Source organism: Centroberyx affinis, unplaced genomic scaffold, assembly GCF_046629955.1.
Source record: "Centroberyx affinis isolate AG114_WGS23_722 - 3 ecotype Tasmania unplaced genomic scaffold, CSIRO-AGI_Caff_v1 ptg000771l_1, whole genome shotgun sequence".
NCBI lineage: Eukaryota > Metazoa > Chordata > Actinopteri > Beryciformes > Berycidae > Centroberyx > Centroberyx affinis.
Genome location: NW_027279379.1, coordinates 249,334 through 266,517, shown reverse-complemented (window position 1 = coordinate 266,517; position 17,184 = coordinate 249,334). Strand labels below are relative to the sequence as shown.

The 17,184-nt window shown below is 42.2% G+C and overlaps 1 protein-coding gene across 3 annotated transcripts in view; it reads right to left on the bottom strand.

Annotated features, from left to right (window-relative positions):
- The window catches only part of foxp1b (forkhead box P1b), a 99,874-nt gene extending 86,509 nt beyond the window's left edge, over positions 1-13,365 (bottom strand). For all 3 annotated transcript variants that reach the window (XM_071520116.1, XM_071520117.1, XM_071520119.1), the window contains exons 1-2: positions 13,250-13,365; positions 12,975-13,041 (exon numbers count right to left, since the gene is read on the bottom strand). The gene's annotated coding sequence lies outside the window, so the exon portion shown is untranslated. The remainder of the gene's footprint in view (positions 1-12,974; positions 13,042-13,249) is intronic.
- Positions 13,366-17,184: the final 3,819 nt, after the last annotated feature.

Below are 17,184 nucleotides of genomic sequence, written 5' to 3'. Positions count from 1 at the left end.
GGTGTAAAGGCCTGCTGTGCATAGACAATGACGGAATGTGCCAAAGTAAGGCAGGCCATGGTATTTTTAGTACAACAAGGGCCGATAGAGACTAAGTAAATAGAGAAGTCTAATGAGTTTAAATCTGGTTGTACATGAATGGAATAGTAATTCTGGGATGTGGAGCCGCTTTTAGGAGTGGTTCGCCACACATTCCTCAGTGACTCTCCTTCATTTGACTTTGATAATCTCCCTCACATGTGGCTCATGCCCATTAACACTACAGCGAGAGGACAGACATCGGGAGACAAGGGGCCTCTTTTTCTGACCACAGGCCCGATGCATGGGAAAAAGCAGGCCTTACTTCCTTCGAGCTCATCTTACCAATTAGACCTGTCAAACACGCACACCCAAAGAAAAACACAGACTTCAATCTCCCGGCTTCCTATGGGATCTGCAAAAGCGCTTATTGTTTTAACATTACTTAAAGTGTGTCATATATTTTTAATCATTGTTACTAGAATTCATGTAAGGGCCATCCCCGTGGGTATGGAAATGCAAACTTGTGGAGAGGAAATGTGTCAGATGCACTTTCCTAGGGAAGCCAAGGTTAGGCTCAACGAACTTGTCTAATTAATATTGTGGGCCTATACCAAGAGAGGACAATATTATTAGAACTGCTGTCTTTTGGGGGGATGTACACTCAGCCAATTGCACACTTCCTCTGCAAGCTCCTAACTGCCTCTGGCGAATGTCATTTTTGGGAAAAGTGGATGAGAGTTTTGTAGTTGTTGGATAGCCTAACAGACCTGTGGTAAACCACAATCTCTACACGCCAAGTATGGTGCTAATTACTGTAGAGTAAGTCATCAAGGGTGCTAGATATATTTATCATGACTCTCAATAAAATGGATGCTATCAACTGAAGTAACTCAAGGGCTTGGTCTAACCCGGTCTAAGCTTTGTTATTTATGCCATTCTGTATCAAAATAATGTTAAATATTTCTCTGCAGAAAAAAAACACATAGCAGGTGTAGGTCTTCAACCTCTTTTGTTTGGAGTTGGAGATTAAGTTAAGATATTGATTGTCCAGACACAATCATTAACCTTTACACACAAATAACGCCATGGAGATGCAATGGCCATTTCATTTCAACAGTAATCTCGTCTCTTTGCTTAGCATTAACTGGAATTTACAAATTTGCATATAAAACAATGAAACAAGTCTGAAGTGGAAAATTTTAATAAAACGATATATAATCTCTGTTCATTCCCACAAATGAGCCAAGTTGCTGATACTAAATTTTGCCCAATGAGAATTTCATTCTATTCAAGTTAGAATAAATCTAATTGTATGGCGAAATGCATGAAACTCTGTATTCTATTGACACTGTACTAGATGTACTACACATCCATGTAAGCACTTAAATAGTCTCTGGGTAAGTTATGGGTGGCAATTAACCAATCACAACACAGGGCCAAATAAATTTGGGCATCAGATTCATTGCCATTGGTATGGGAGTGGTCTCACCTTTGACCCCTCCCGCTGCTTCCGAAGGTGCCATTCTTCCTAGACGTGGCACCGGGGTCGTTTGTGCCTAAGAAGCATGTCATTATTTTAAAAGCCCTAGCTTCCCAGAGAGAGGACATGGAGGGTTAAAAAGGAAGGGGGTTTGTGCCTTCCATTAAGCAGTTAAATTGAAGGTAAAGGGCGCAGGGCTAAATACCGAAAGACCTTGTATGAATCTCTGCGTTTTAATGGAATCAGGTTTTAACAACTCTTTTTTTCGTTAAATACAGCCCGTGTCAGGAGGATGCGTCCCACTCATAAAGCAGCACAATGACAATGTACAGTGGCACTAATACAAGGACATAGTTCATCATGACATTTTCTGCAATTCCCAACTGATTAGGGTCATTATGTTGGAGGCCTGATTTATGTTGTCATTTCCTCTCACCGATCCTGCATCAATGAATCTTAATGAATTGGTAAATAAGGGTGAAGATTACACTCTGTGACACTGCAACATTTCTCACCCTCAACGGCCGAGATTTATGTAGCCAATTAGAGACTAACAGAGAAAATTGGCTGGCAGAAAAATAATATTCTTTATGGTACAAAATGGAGGCGCATTCTCACTGAAGGGCAATTGTATTGTCAGTGTTAAAGTCCATAAACCACCCTCCTGACCCACCTTCATAACACAAAGGGAAGTTGGACTCTGTTTGAGAGCAGGAGACAAAAGGGAAAGTTTAGACGCTATTGTGTACGTTCGGAGGGGCGTCGAGCGCGGCGGTGAGCCAAAGTCCTTAGCATTCACCATGGCCCCCCTCACGTGTTTGATCAGCATAAATACACCCCTGTATGACAAACACGTTTACCTTCTCACAGCAAACATCAGACAATCAGACACCATGAGGTGCTGCTTCTCTAATGAAGACACGACACCTTTATCATGGCCAGCCATGTCCCTCTGTTAGACATATGCCTCTTTTATATGGACATCAAAAAGCATGTGTATCAACAGAAGCCAAATTATTTGCTCTAAACATATAATAAGGCATCATTTCAATTATAATTTTTTTGGGGGAAAAAATCCTAGTTAAAAAGACACATCCAAATGCCCTTCATCTTTTTTTTTCAAAGGAGGAGTATCAAAATGCAATCACCTCTTTGAAGACATCTCTGATCAACACATAGTGGAAGAGGTATACGATATGATTAGGGACGCTTTAAGTATTGCTGGATATATTGTCATTATAAGCTCACCACGATCGTGTTTACTTTTTATTTTTCAGCAGCAGATTAGGGGATGTTAAGAGATGATCATGGCTAGGGACAAAACTGTTTTTGTGTATCACTACAAAGCACGAAAAGCTTGCCTGCTTATTAATACCAACTTCTTAAAGGAGCACTTAGAGCGATAATGAGGGCCTTTATGTATTACATATTGTGACTAGATTTAGTGTGAGGAAGCGGCTCTCCACATCAAACGAGCTGGCCTGCTATTAGGCGCAGGGGCTGAGGGATGCTGTGTGAAAAGGAGTGGAAAATTAAAGCTGAAGCAACGCAGGAAAGGGCTTAATTTACTGGCATGTACAGTATGCAAATGAGATTACTCTCAGCTTAACTGCATCATTTATGTCCATAATAACAGCATCATCATTACGGGGCTCAAATTAAATTACACTGTAATTAGCATATCAAAGTGATTGGTTAAAGTTTAAAACAAATACCCAATTTTGTTAATGAACATCTGTAATCACCGTGTAGACCCTCAATGAAAACATCCAAAACAAATATGTGTTTTGGAGAAGGGGAGGAAGATCCCTCTCAGGCGACAGGTCTGCGTGTGTGTGTGTGTGTGTGTGTGTGTGTGTGTGTGTGTGTGTGTGTGTGTGTGTGTAGGGTGGGGTTGGGGCGGGGGTGTATTATGAGGGGAAGTGACGAGAAGGGAGGCGGGGGGTGGAGGGTGGGGAGTGTGTGTGTGTGCGTGAGTGTGTGTGTGTGTGTGTGGGGGGTGGGGGGGTGGGGGGTGGGGTCTTACCTGGCAAGCTCAACACACACTCAGGTTATATTTCCCAAACTCGAGGAGATCAAAGATCCAATTTCCCACACTTGCCACTTCAGGAGCTCATCAATAAAATACTAATCACTTCACGCCTGATTCTGAGAATGGAGCTGCGGCTGAAGGCTTAGGAAGACTTCCATATCACAAAAAAACACCTCCACTCTGACGGCGTCTGTTCTTGGATGTGCGCACACGCGTACACCGGCGCGCATATATGCAGACAGGTTTATCCACGAGCTGTCCTGCCTTTTCTCTGATAAACATGGTGAATTTTAACATCTCGCACTATAGCTCAGCGAGCCCCCACTGAACAGTATCAAGCACTTCCTCAGGCCTCTGACACAAATCACACACACCTTATTTATGTGCCTGTGACTGAAGGCAAAAGTCAGCCTGCATGTCATATTTCTCCCGTTTGATCCAGCACTTTTATACTTCCACGTCCCCACGTTATTGATATAATTCAGAATTTATGATGCACTACATGACACACAAAGTGAATTCCGATGCCTTACGTTGGAAACATAAGTCAGTCACACCCCCCGCCCCACCCAACCCCTTGCGCACCCGCGTTTTCCCCTTTTCCACTGCTATCGCCACCGGTAATACTACCCTTGTGCCCCCTTTGCCATCATTCCAACGGAAGAAAAAAAAAAAAAATGGCAGCAGCCAGTGGTGTACATTTTCAGAAATGCACTCGTCAAATTTTTAAGAAGTGGCATCTTATTTTATTCATTGAGGAATCCATTAAAAGGCCTTATTCCTTGCAAGTATGTAAAAGATGTGCCTTTCAAGGTAGAGCTAGGGCAAATCCACTCCATCAGCTAATGACGGCACTCATTACATGCAGAGAAGCTGGCTAATGAAGGCGCGGTGGCTGGCCGATCCCCTCACCCAGCATAAAGCCCTATGAAATGCTAATATCTCACTTCTAATTAAAGGATACTAAGTCCAAATGCACCTTCACGGCTAGTAGCTGGCAACATAAATTTTATTTTTCAACACTACACTACACTCAAAGATGTGCCTGAGCAACATTCCATTAATTCATATTTAATACCCCCACTAGTCCTGCATTTGCCCAGCTCTCTCCTCTCTTCCCTTACAGCTTCATATTGTGAGCAGGCACATCATTACGCTTTGTGAGACTAAAAAAAAATTCGCTTTTTGCTGGTGCACATATTACCTTAAAGTGCTTCCAGAGAGAACACACACATGCACACAACATCGCAAACACAGCCTTTATGCATGTGTCATGGGGGAAAAGGTCAGGGGGAAAAAAACAGAAAGAAAAAAAAAAAAAAATAGGAAAATATGCCAGTATCGTCCTCGCTGCACCTGTATACATTTACAGTGTTTACACATCTTTGGCTGTAAATATGTTTACACGAAAACCTGCTGCCCTTCTCAGAAACTGACCTTGAAGTCAGTAAACAACCCCTTCGCAAAGTTCATTAACGTCAAAGGAGGGTAGTGTTTCCCCTCAGACTGAAAAAAACAAAAGAGCGCTGCCATTAGCTTATCACCAGAATACTGCAGTGAAGTGGAAATGATATTTAGGCCTAAACAAATACGAAAGAAATAATGAAGATGACCCAGGTTTGAACTATAGTATTTATTTTATAAATTCTGATGAATTACTGCCTTAAAAAAAAAAAAAGACTGGAACCCCCCCCACCACCACCACCCCTTTCCCTCCTCCTCATAAACACAAACAGTCATTATGTCTTTGGATATGCATTTACTCACCAGCCTGTTGCTTTAATCAGATGCAAACCTTGTGCCTCCAATAACTTTCAGGAATCAGGAATTGAGATAAACTGGCTGATTTAACCTTTGATGTCTATGCGTTTCAGAAATGTGTGTATGTTTACTAATGGGTTGGGTTGGGTCCCTGGGTTCATGAATTGTGCCCAGTGAAATAAAAAATAAAAAATAAATAAAAAACAAAACAAAAAGTGAAATTGGTATTATGAGGTTTTCACGCCACAACAGCTGTATGTGTTTCTAATAGCCTGGTGGCATTATAAGTTTATTACTTAATCATTCTGTGCCCAGAGTATCCTGAACAAACTACTCCCAAAATATCAACAATAGGTACTCAAGCATAGAATGGGTCAATCAGCTGAGCTTAAGCTAGAGACAAAGTGAGTAAGAAAATACTGCCGCTTACTTACCACATTTGGGTTTGGGTTTACATTTGGTAATGACACTGTTTCACTGTCTAAGAAATCTGTTAGATAAATATATAACAAATTTTAAACAAATGACAGTGTACAATTTTGCTGAAAAATGCCTGATCCTACTGTAACAACCAGCACCTTTGAAACTGCACAAATTATTCAAAATAACACTTTAATTTGCTTACATTTGTTTTTAAAAATGTTAAAGTAAGAATTGTTTTACATCCAGCGCATCATTGCCAAAGGGGAGAAATGAAATGCACGAATTTAAAGGTCAATGTTAAGAACATATCACATGACGTCTGTTTGATCCCGGCCCAAGTATTTTCCCAAGGATTCTCTGGCTCTGTCCTGTGTAAATCACGGAGTCTGACCTTCTACATTCCTCATGGCCTGTCCTCCCATTCATCCACAGGCACAGATAATACTGGGCAAATATCATAAACGTGAGGATTTTAGGATTGAGGTGAGGCTGCCATCATCCTCCACCAACTGGGGAAAAGAAAGCCCATGCATCTGGAAGCACCCAATTTCCACCTATTGTTGCCAAACTAACCTACGGTGAGGTGGCCTGACCCTACTACCTAATAACCTACATATTGACTTTCCATGGAGAATGAAACTTAGAGATTATCACTGTCCTCAGGGGGGATTGGAAAGGCAGGTTTCAGTCAAAGTAACTTTTAAGTGGTTGTCTGCGTAATCCTCATTTTTTTTATTTTGTCTCCATCTTTGGTACTAAGCGCTCATTGCTGTGGTGTTTCTGCACTGCTCTTCCCAAAGACCACCTGTCAATCAAACAGTGTGTCCAGTACTGTGGCATCTTTTTCCTTAAATCTTTTCTGTTTCTGTAGGTGGCGCTCTTTTCTTTGTCTGTTCAGCCATGGTGGCTATCGCTGCTCATGCAAACTACCCAGTTCTTCTATTTATTACAAGCAAATCAATGTTGCTGCTGCTGGAAAGACACCGGGTGTTTAGAACAGCAAGCTTTCATGAACTGAGCAAAGGCTGAATCACTATTGTGTTACGTCAATAGGCAATAGAGAGTAACAAAACGTTTATTTATATGAAAATGTTATGGATTATGACTTTTACAGTCCCACTGACAGAAAGATTCAAGTCAATAAAGGCGCAGCCTCCAGAATGCTACATCTCTGCTGCGGTATCCCAGGACTTTGTGACTCTGTGTGGTGAAATGATTTCATCCAAGGAGCATAAAGGGCCTCTAAGCATGGCCAAGATGTTTCCAGTTCAAACGCAGCAGCGGCGTTGGGCCGGGGCGTGACCTGCAGCTGAACTGGCCTCCGCTCGGCCACAGGGAGGAGGACAACAGCCACTCCGAGCACATCACCCCACCCCCTGATAAATAACTAAACACGGCAAACAGAGACCCATCAGTCAACCTCCACACGGCCGACACCAGGACGGGGACAGAGATCGATGGGGAGATACGGACAAATAAAGAGGAAAGAAAGACAGAAAGGAAAAGAGGGACAGAGAGGGAGAGAGACAGGGGCCGAGGGGGAGAGAAAGGGAGAGAATGAGGGAGGCGGGGGGTACATTGTGAGGGCACCTAACAGGGGAAAGTGGATAAATATCACACAGGAGCCCGAGCCAAGCGGCGTGGAAGGCCGAGCACTGTAAGACTGTGAAAGCCGGGCCTTTTTGCAGAGCTGTGACATTTGTTTCTTATTGTCTAAGTGGCAGCTGAAAGCGTCTCCCTGCGAGGGCCCCTCGGCTCTGCTCCGGCCCGCTTTAACAGGGAGGTAACCATATTAGGACGTGTATGGTAAAGTAAACAATAACATAGTTGCAATGAGATGGAAATTTTTCAGCTAATGGTGTTTGTCATTCCTGTTTTCAGTGCACTGAACAGCCCTGGGTTTTTTCTAGCCAGCCAGGGAGACTTTGTTTATGAAAACAACGCAGGAGCCAAGGCTGAAACCAGTGCAAAAAAACACTGTAAATAAATATCGGTTTAAAAAATGCCTCCGCCTTTCTCTTTCGATTACATTAAATAAACCCGCATTTCAGAAGAAAAGGCCCTCCACTTTTTCTCTCCCCTCTCAGAAGAAGGGTTCCGCTTCAAGTGCATCTTTTAAGTGTCTAATTTTAATTCAACATTTTAAATATTTTAACATTCTAATTTATTTGACAATCCAACAAGGGGAACAAGAGGGGGAACCTAATTGGCAACGATGTATGACGTGAATTAGAGCAGTTGGCGAACTTGCGGTTGAATGAAATAACGAGAGATACTATTTGATATGTCTGGGTTGGGAGGCTCCATTTCTCACTAATCTTAACGGCATGTTGAGCTATTTAAAAGCAATGTAGCAATCATTCTGCTTTATATTTCACTGGTCACTTGTTCTCCTCCCTGTTCACTCCCTTTTCTTTGGCTCTAGATACCACACTATCTTTTCCAGGTTAAAAGGAAAGGCATGACTGCATGTTTTTGTATGGAAGTGTGGAAAACAAAACTTCAGATTTTTTCCAGCCCATTTTCATGTCTTGAATGCTATCCTACTGCTGACTCACTGGTCTACTACTCAAAAAAAAGAGCTCTCCCACAGCTTGAATCTGACAAAAAAGCAAATCTTTGGCTACCAAGGTTCAGACTCAGTTTCAAGGTTCACCGAGTACCAACACATTCATATGTGCTGTTATAGTACATGTAGTCAACTCTAGGGACACAGACATTAAACTCCTCCATTTCCATCCTCTCCACGTGTTGACTTTCTTTGTGTGGTTTTTACCCACCAGCTCTCTCTCCAGCAGCCTTCTCAACCCCACTCTTAATCTCACACCAAAAATGCAAGCTGTTTATTTGCGTAGGGCTGAAGCCATTCCATTAAGTAGCCCCACCAGGTGCTTTATCCCTAAAAGGGATTTGTTTTATAAAATAAATGGAGAATGCAAGGGACTGCCAAAATGATATTTACCATGACATGACGTGAATGCAGCAAAGTCAAAACCGTCCAAATAAGAACCAAGGCCGTAGGCACTTGTTTTTGAATTTCCTTACATAGTCATAGTTCTGCACTAGTTACACTGGAGACCAACTGCACACAGGATGTGTCTCATCAACATGTGAGTATATATCAATTTATAATGTTGTTTCTAGGAGCAAGTAGAATGCAGGTGCAGTTTATAGCTGTTTTATTTTAGTTATACTAATAGATTATTACATATTCCACAATTTATCTTGTTTTGCATCTTCAGTATGATAGGCCAAGACTATCCAAAGAAATACTCTGGACAGCAATCTTGCTCAGAAGACTAAAAATCAATCCAAATGATTAATTCCATTTCACCTTTTCTGAAGCGGTGAGAGAAGGCCAACGCCAAACCTTTGTGGAAGAAAAGCCCTGAGAGAGCTTTCACACTTTCTCTCAATTTTGTGATTTTCTTTTCATCTTGCTGTAAGACAAGTCATCTGAGGGTGGAATTTGCTTACTTCTGTCGCCTCAGTCAATCTCGCACAAAGACTCCGTCACGTTAGCCGTCTGCACCTGGTAGCAGGCTGACATTATCAAAGCTCTTCACTCTTCTAGACAGAGCAGAGTTTATACATCCGTCAATATGTTCCAAACCAAAAGAAGACGTGTCTGTGTGATGCTGATAGAAAAATAGATTGAAACTTGCCAAACACATTTTTCCCCAAAAAGGTATTTTAAGTAGCTTCAAGATAACACATCTGTGATAACACTATCAGTACAATTCCTTCTACCTTACAAGAGAAGATAATTCACATGAAAGTCAAGGGAGATGCAAGAGAAAATAAGAGTGTTGCTCTGTTCTGTGACACACTGTATTCAGAATAAGGCATACATTTACCTGTGCAACCTGTTTAGCAAGACAATAAAGAGGCGGGCTATCTGCCAGAGCCCAGTCTGATAGCAGCTGATACTGCCATGGAAGCAGAGCATCAGATAGAGAAAGCAGACGGCGGCCAGGTGATGGTGTTCAGAAGGCCCTGACACATCCTGTGATCTCAATCAACAGGAAAAAGTAGGCCCAGGCCGTCATGTTTCTGCCTCGGTCTCCAGCGTGACGTCTTTGTACGGACGATAATGTTTCATTTTTACACTGTCTTGCATCTATTCTGCCTGTCACCGTTTTTAACTACAGCAGCCAAGCTCAGAGAGTAGATTACGGTACTTACAGTGCATGAAAAACACAGCAACAAAACTGCAAGTGACAGAAGCGTTTAACTTTCTTGCTAGCAATCTCCCCCATGTGGCACTTTCGCTACAGCGAGTTGTTTATTATGTTCCAAGCTAGGCAAAAGCGATTAAAGGAGCTCTTAAGAATCAAAGTGTTATAAATGCATGGAAACACAGCCGGCTGTAAATGCCACAGAATTAGAAGCTTACCAAGCCTAATACTAATACATGGCAATTTTCAGCTTGATGCTGATATAAAGAAATTACTTTTTTAAAGTAAGCAATAAATGCAGTCAAGGGAACTATTACAGAGGCCCTATTTTCATCCCAGCATAAATCTGCACACGACCTTTCTTTGGGTCCAACTCATGAATTCACTTGTTTATTCTTAATACTTCCATAAAAAGCTGATTAAACAAAGCAACTTGAACAGCTAAAACCAAAGCAATCTTCTCTGTGATCTTCAGAGGCACTCTCATTTACAGCAAAGGGAGAAATACAAGCAACTGACTGTTCGCATGATACGTTCCTCCCTCCGTTATACGGATTCATGAAATTCAAATGAAGTCCAACATGAGACGAAAGCATTTAGAAGCCCTCAAAACAGAGAAACACATTTTGGGCATCTGAAGCTTCTTCTAAGCGCAAGCACTTCTCTGTAAAGTTGGATTTCATCAGGTCTGAATAAATTGGCCAAAACAGAAAAAGCAGGCCTACATGTGGCATATTCTATCAGAGGCAGTCCTATCAAGCAGAGATGCCTATATGATGATAATTGTTCCAATCTGGCCTGGAGCCAATTTAGTGAAATCAAGCCCTTTGTCAGACTGCTTTAATTCCTAATTCCTAAACAAAAAAAGAAACAGGGACATGAGTATACATATATGGGTAATAGACAAAAGGTTGGTCCAAATACGCACACATGAACACTGTGCATGCTTTTACACACACACACACACACACACACAGTAGTCAAGTCTTTGCAGTAACAGGAGCAGAGCTCTTCTGTATTAAACTCCATTGCACTTTAGAAGGGCTTTAAACACCAAGGCATACTAATCCCATAAGCTGCCACAGGGATTTCTGCATTAGTGATGCAATCAAAATCGCATTGGAAAGTTGTGTCAATAATTAGGCTGATTTTGCCACATTAACATTAATTACACAATCATTTGGAAGATTTCAGGGCTGATCTTACATCTGGAGCAGGCAGCTGTGGGGCCTGGTGGAGTGGACCTGTTTTTACAAGACTATGCGGAGAATGCACTCCAGATAAACAGCAACATGATTTTTTCCCCCTTTCATTTTCTCCAAGCCACTGTCTTCCAAATGTGGGGGTGATTGCCTGAATTAAATCAGAGAGGACTACAGGCTGCTTAACAATAACATGATGTGGTGATGAGAGCTTCCTCCTCCAAAGGGGAGAAATACAATTCGTCTCATTCAAATCCTGCAGCCATTGCTAATGACGGCAGTTACTGCTGGTTCTGCCTTCCTCAAACTCTGTGGAGGAGCCGCTGAACCACAGTAACACCTAACATTAGACCAATGTATCAATCAAAAATCAGATATTGGCCAGTCAGTATCGTCCATCTCTGATACAATGGATATGATGCAGTTGGTTTGATTACATATTTATTGTATAATTGCTCAATACTACAGTGATTGTCTATGGAAAGCCCTTAACCTGAGCTGATTCTAAAGAGTTTCAATGGAGAGTCTTAGTGTCCCATGTTCAAGATACTGTTTCAGAGAGTTTTCCACCATGCAAAGAATAAAAAAAAAAATTTTTGGCATGAAAATGGTCAAATCTAGCATTGTGATTAAACTGAACATCAAAACAAAATATCTGCTATCAGCATAAGGATATGGAAATAAGGATATGGAAATGGACCCTATGGAAATAAGGATATTTACATAAGGACCCCAATGGAAATAAGCTTTCAAGCTTTATTGTGCTATCCTTGATAATTTTATTGATGTGTACTTGAGGGTATCCCTCCTTGGTCAGGGCATCCCCTTGTATATTAGATTATCAAATAAACTCAGTCAATCAGCAGCTTCGATCCCAAAAACTACTGTAATCGGTATCAGCCTTCAAAAACAATTGTTGGTAGTTACACCTCACAAACTCTGTTCCTCAGAACAGCTTTGCTGTTCACCAATAGCAACAAACAACAAGCACTGCTCAACTGTACAGTCTTTATTTGTCACATTATGTGCACATAGCCTATCTATCTACCTACAAGTCACAACATGCTGTTAGTGCTGATGGAGAGAGAGAGAGAGAGAGAGAGAGAGAGAGAGAGAGAGAGAGAGAGAGAGAGAGAGAGAGAGAGAGAGAGAGAGAGAGAGAGAGAGATGGTGAAGCCAAAGCTGTGTGAGACAGAAAACAGACACACTCCTCCTCTGAAGCCCTGAGCTCCTGACGTGTTAACACCCCCCACAACACCCCCCACCAGCCCCGCTCTGCCCCATTGGATCGCTCCAGCCTGGCAGTTCACATCCTGGGGCCCCAAAACTTCAGAGATAGAGAGAGGGGTGTGAGGAGCAAACACGAGATATCGGCCAAAGAGTGGCTGAGATGCCACTGATAACAGGACCGTATGTTCCCGGCATGTTCTGTAGGGACGGAATATCGCCATATTTCAACTTTTTCCGACAAAGACTAGACGTCAATATGCACAAACGTGGGAAGACTGGATATTGTGAAGTACGGATAGATGTATCTGAATGGAGCAGACAACCTCATGTCCCCATTTCTTTATAGTGCTAAAAGCAACTTAAAACACATCGCAGTACTAGGAACAACACCTCGCACATCCAATTTTTACTTTTAGGCAAACTATCTCTTTAGTACTCCCCATGTTAGTCTCAAATCGGCAGCTTTGCAAACGGCTGACAGAGTGCACCTGTAGAGTTTCTCCCCACCCCAACTCCCCCCACCCCGCTACACACACAAAATATACAAACAAGGCAACCACACTGCATTCAGTTAATTATTAAGCCAATTCAATATAGCATTCACCCTCATGCGGAGACTTGGGTCTAGTGAATGATTGCGTGTTTACCTTCCACAAGGACTTGCTTATTTAAAGCAATCTTCAGTTCCAGCGGTGTTACTACAGCCTCCTTGCCCTGCGGACACAAGACTGAGAATTAGTTCTAGTTATGAAGTAATTACCACCACAGACCAAAACACTTGTCATCAGCACCCACAATGTTATTTACAGAGAGAAACATACTAAATCAATGTATATTGGTAATGCTGCCAGTACCAACTCGCCCACCGGTTGCTGCTGCTATTGATCACAATTGATAACAACATACACAAATAGTTTCATACGTGTTCTGAGAAATCATCAGGATGAAATCAATTCTCTTCATTGCTGTGCTGTTTGTTTTCCTTTGTTTGTGTGAAGCCGTACGAGCCGGTGTACCTCCCTCAGCTTCTACGGAGCTGCAGCCACCATCACGGACTCGGAGCAGGACAGAAGTCACCCTTCGCCTATCCTACTGTAGCCTTTGTCATCGTCAGTCACATCCTCGCATTTCCATCTGTCCGATAACTACCACTACACCCGTGGCGGATGATAAAAATGAACAATGGGGCTGTCTGACGTGAGTGGACAGTTTATTTGCAAGACAAAAACTTTGTTTCATATTCCTGACAGCAGATGCCTTTATCAGGTGGGAGTCGTGGACGGCCCCCCCTGGTGGTGAACATACCTAGTCTGGCCCTGACTCAACTCCCCTGGGCCGCCCTGCTCTGCATGCACACAGCATTCCTAACTGAGCACTCAACCCAGGCATGGAGAGATGAAAAAAGAGAAGGAAAGAAACAAAATCTTATTTTTATGGTAAACTGAGAAGTGACTATGGGGCAATATCTCAGGTGCATTTGAATAAAAGCATTAAAGCATATCCAAATATGAAGGAAAAAAAAAAATCCAACCCCCTCTTCCACTGTTCTTTTGTGCCGTTTACATTTGGCAGTCAAAACTGTGGCCAGGCGCTTGTGCAGGTTTTAAGTGTTTATCTAAAGCAGACTGTGCATAGATAAAAACACACCAGCCCGCCTTGCCCAGTTTCAGCATTAATTATGTGTTAAATGCCCTTGTTGAAAACGCGAGTCAACATTCAACTCGCTCTGAACTCTGCTGAGGGTTGAACAATCATCGAAAATGGACCATTCCCACACAACTCCCCTATTATTCTGATTCATTACACTTCAATTAACATATCATCAATGGCATCGTAAATCAATAGCGAGTGGTGACAAATGACAGATATTTTCAGTTTCAAACTACTAAACATCATTAATCCCCATCACCTGAAAGAGCCCTGGGAGCTAAATGAGTTTACCCAATGCATAACATCCATTTAGATAAATGTTCCATCATTTTAATGATGGAAAATTTGTATTGAGGAAAAAAGGCAACAACAGAATTCTGATAGCAGCTGTATGCCTTTTTTCCTCGCAATATAATGCCCATCTTGTAATACCTAAATAGATAATTGTCTCCATTTCAAACTGCACAAGGCTGTAATATTGCCATTTAGAACAGTGGGGGTGCAGAGAGCGCAGGGTGAGGATAAACAAGCACACGCTGCTTCAACCGGTTGGGAAAACGGAGCCCATCACACACTCCCACATTGAGATTTTAGGGAAGAGAACAACTCCTGGTTGAGATAATTACCCACCTAGGTGGGTTATGTGCATGCTCAGTGAGAGGCCTAAGCTAAGAATATGAATCAAAATGCAACCATTTCAAAAGACAAAAGAAGCCAAGGAGTATTTTGCAAGGTTCTCTGGTAAAGTATTGAGAGGATGCTGTAGGTATACTGTGTTGAATGAGGTGGAAAAATAGGACAGCAAAAGACTTTTGACAAAGAAACAGAACATGGTAGTCGCAAGACCAGTTATGTCCAATGGGTAGAAATAGCACATCAGTTATTTATTTAGCACCTTTAGAAGTTCAGACAATCCAAATGCATGTTTCCATTCTCTATGCAAATGACTTCACTGCAATTGTGAGGAAAAAAACATGCAAACACCATATTTTCAGAGGAAATGGACAATTAGAGGTTTTTTTTGCTATGGTAATGAACTATTGGGGTTATATTTGAATGTGAACAAAGACTCATTTTATTCTGTGCACAAACCTGTGAAGTGGACTCCCCTATTCGCGAGGAGGTCGCGGCTCCACAATATGCTCTCTAGTCCCAGGTATGTTATCGGTGCCTCTGGCTTTGTTGTAAGATCGCATGTTCAAAATATGAATTAATACCCCTCCACTGAAACGCACCCAATCCCAACAAAAGGCCCACATCCACTCTGGACAGCTCTTCAGCTCCTCTAATGGACAGGCTCTCCTCTCTCTTCACATTGCGCAGACAAAAAGACGAGGGCCCATGAATATTTACCACTAAGTAAAGTTATTCCATTAATTACTCTGAGCACGCTTAATACTATATCTGTGGCTACTTCTGTGGCAGCTCGTTAATGAACTTTCACACATCATTACCATATTAATTAATGCTCAACTCAATGGTTGTCAATAGGAGGCTGCCAGAGTTGTCTCGTGGTTCTTTACAGCCCGTCCGGGGTGCTTCGATCACTTAGTGACAGCATCTGAATAGATCTACAGTATCTATTTATCATGCCATGGACTCGCGGTGTGTTGAAATAAAACAAAAAAAAAAAAGGCAGCGACTCTGGTTCAACACTCCTCCAAAGGCTAAATGGCCGGTGGATCAGTATTAAGGGCTTTGTGTAAATAAGAAGAGGGCGTAGGAGAGTTTAGGTTGTGTAGAGTCAGTGATATCTATATACAGGGTCATTGCTGTTTGTTTTTAGGGTGTGTGCAGGAGATTTTCCAAGTCACTGTCTGTGCTCTGAAAGACAGGAAAATCTAAAGCATGACTCACTTCTCAACAAATGCAGCTGCTTACTGTACTTGTGATTTCCTAAAAGGGCTGACTGCACACTATTTTCTTTCTCTTTTCTCTTGTGCTTTTATTAAGATGGACTGATTCAATGAAAACCATGGCTAAGTCTCGTAAAAAAAGAAAAAAGAAAAAAAAAGTCGGCATTCAAATAAACGAAAAAAAATCAAGCATATTTTTCTCTTTTTGATGCGATTGGCAGGATCCTGGCATTATATTGTTACACCCACACAGACTGTAAACAACAGCACTTTCTGACACGCAAACAGGCTCAAAACCCACCAATTAAACCTAACTTCACTCCAACCAGCCCTTTTTCGGAGGGCTTTTTTCTTCTTCTTTTTTTTCTAAGCTGAAAAGGCAACAGTGCAGTCTGGTGAATGTCAGGCCTGTCTGATCCCCCAGATTCTTTGGACCTGCCCTCACGTTTTGCTGAGCTAAGAACAAAGTACACAGAGTGCACACAGAGAGCTTTGCTGCCTTAATACCAAGGAAGTGGAATTTCACTCCTAACCCAAAACAAACAAGACGGCGCATTTCTTTACACTATTTAAATGTTAACAGAGCTCTTTGAATACAGGCATTCCCCTCCTCTGGATACCCAAATCACACCATTCTGTGTCTATAGAGATTCTAATCTATTGATCCATGGGGCAAATAATCACAAAACTGAACTTTGTGTGTAATTTTGCGCTCATCTGTTGAAAAGTCACAGCTGGGGCAGCTGAGGATCCACAAACGGCATTAGAACCACGGCTGGACAAAGTCTCACTCCAAGCACGTGAAACTAGATTAGGGCAGTCAAAAAAGTTCAGCTCTAATCACACATGTACAGTACACAAAGAGCTAACGCGCGGCGCACATTATGCAATCCTATTTTTACGGCCAACTCCTTTCCACCCTGTCAAGTAGGAGGACTGTCAATTCTGCCCAGCCATATCGGGTTTCCACTCTCTCCCAGGTCCTTGCTCTTCTCCAACCACAGATCCTGTGTGCTATTAATATCAATAAGCTGCAGATTCCGTTTCCCCGGACAAAGACGAAGGGAGAGCAAGAGGGGATGAGTGAGGGCAGGAACCGATACCCTCACCCATCACAGTAGGGTTACCAAAAAACAATACAGAAAGCAGTTTACACTCTCTCTCCCATACACACCTATATACACCCAATGTCAGTTTCTTCAACGTGAACACAGGCAAACTGCTGAGCTGCTGTTTAAGTTTCACTTATGTTTGAGCATTTTCACACATGCCTCCATTATGATCTCGTGAACTGTCACCTGTCAGCATCTGCTATCTCTATAGATCCACAGCCACCTCAAGCTATTTGCTC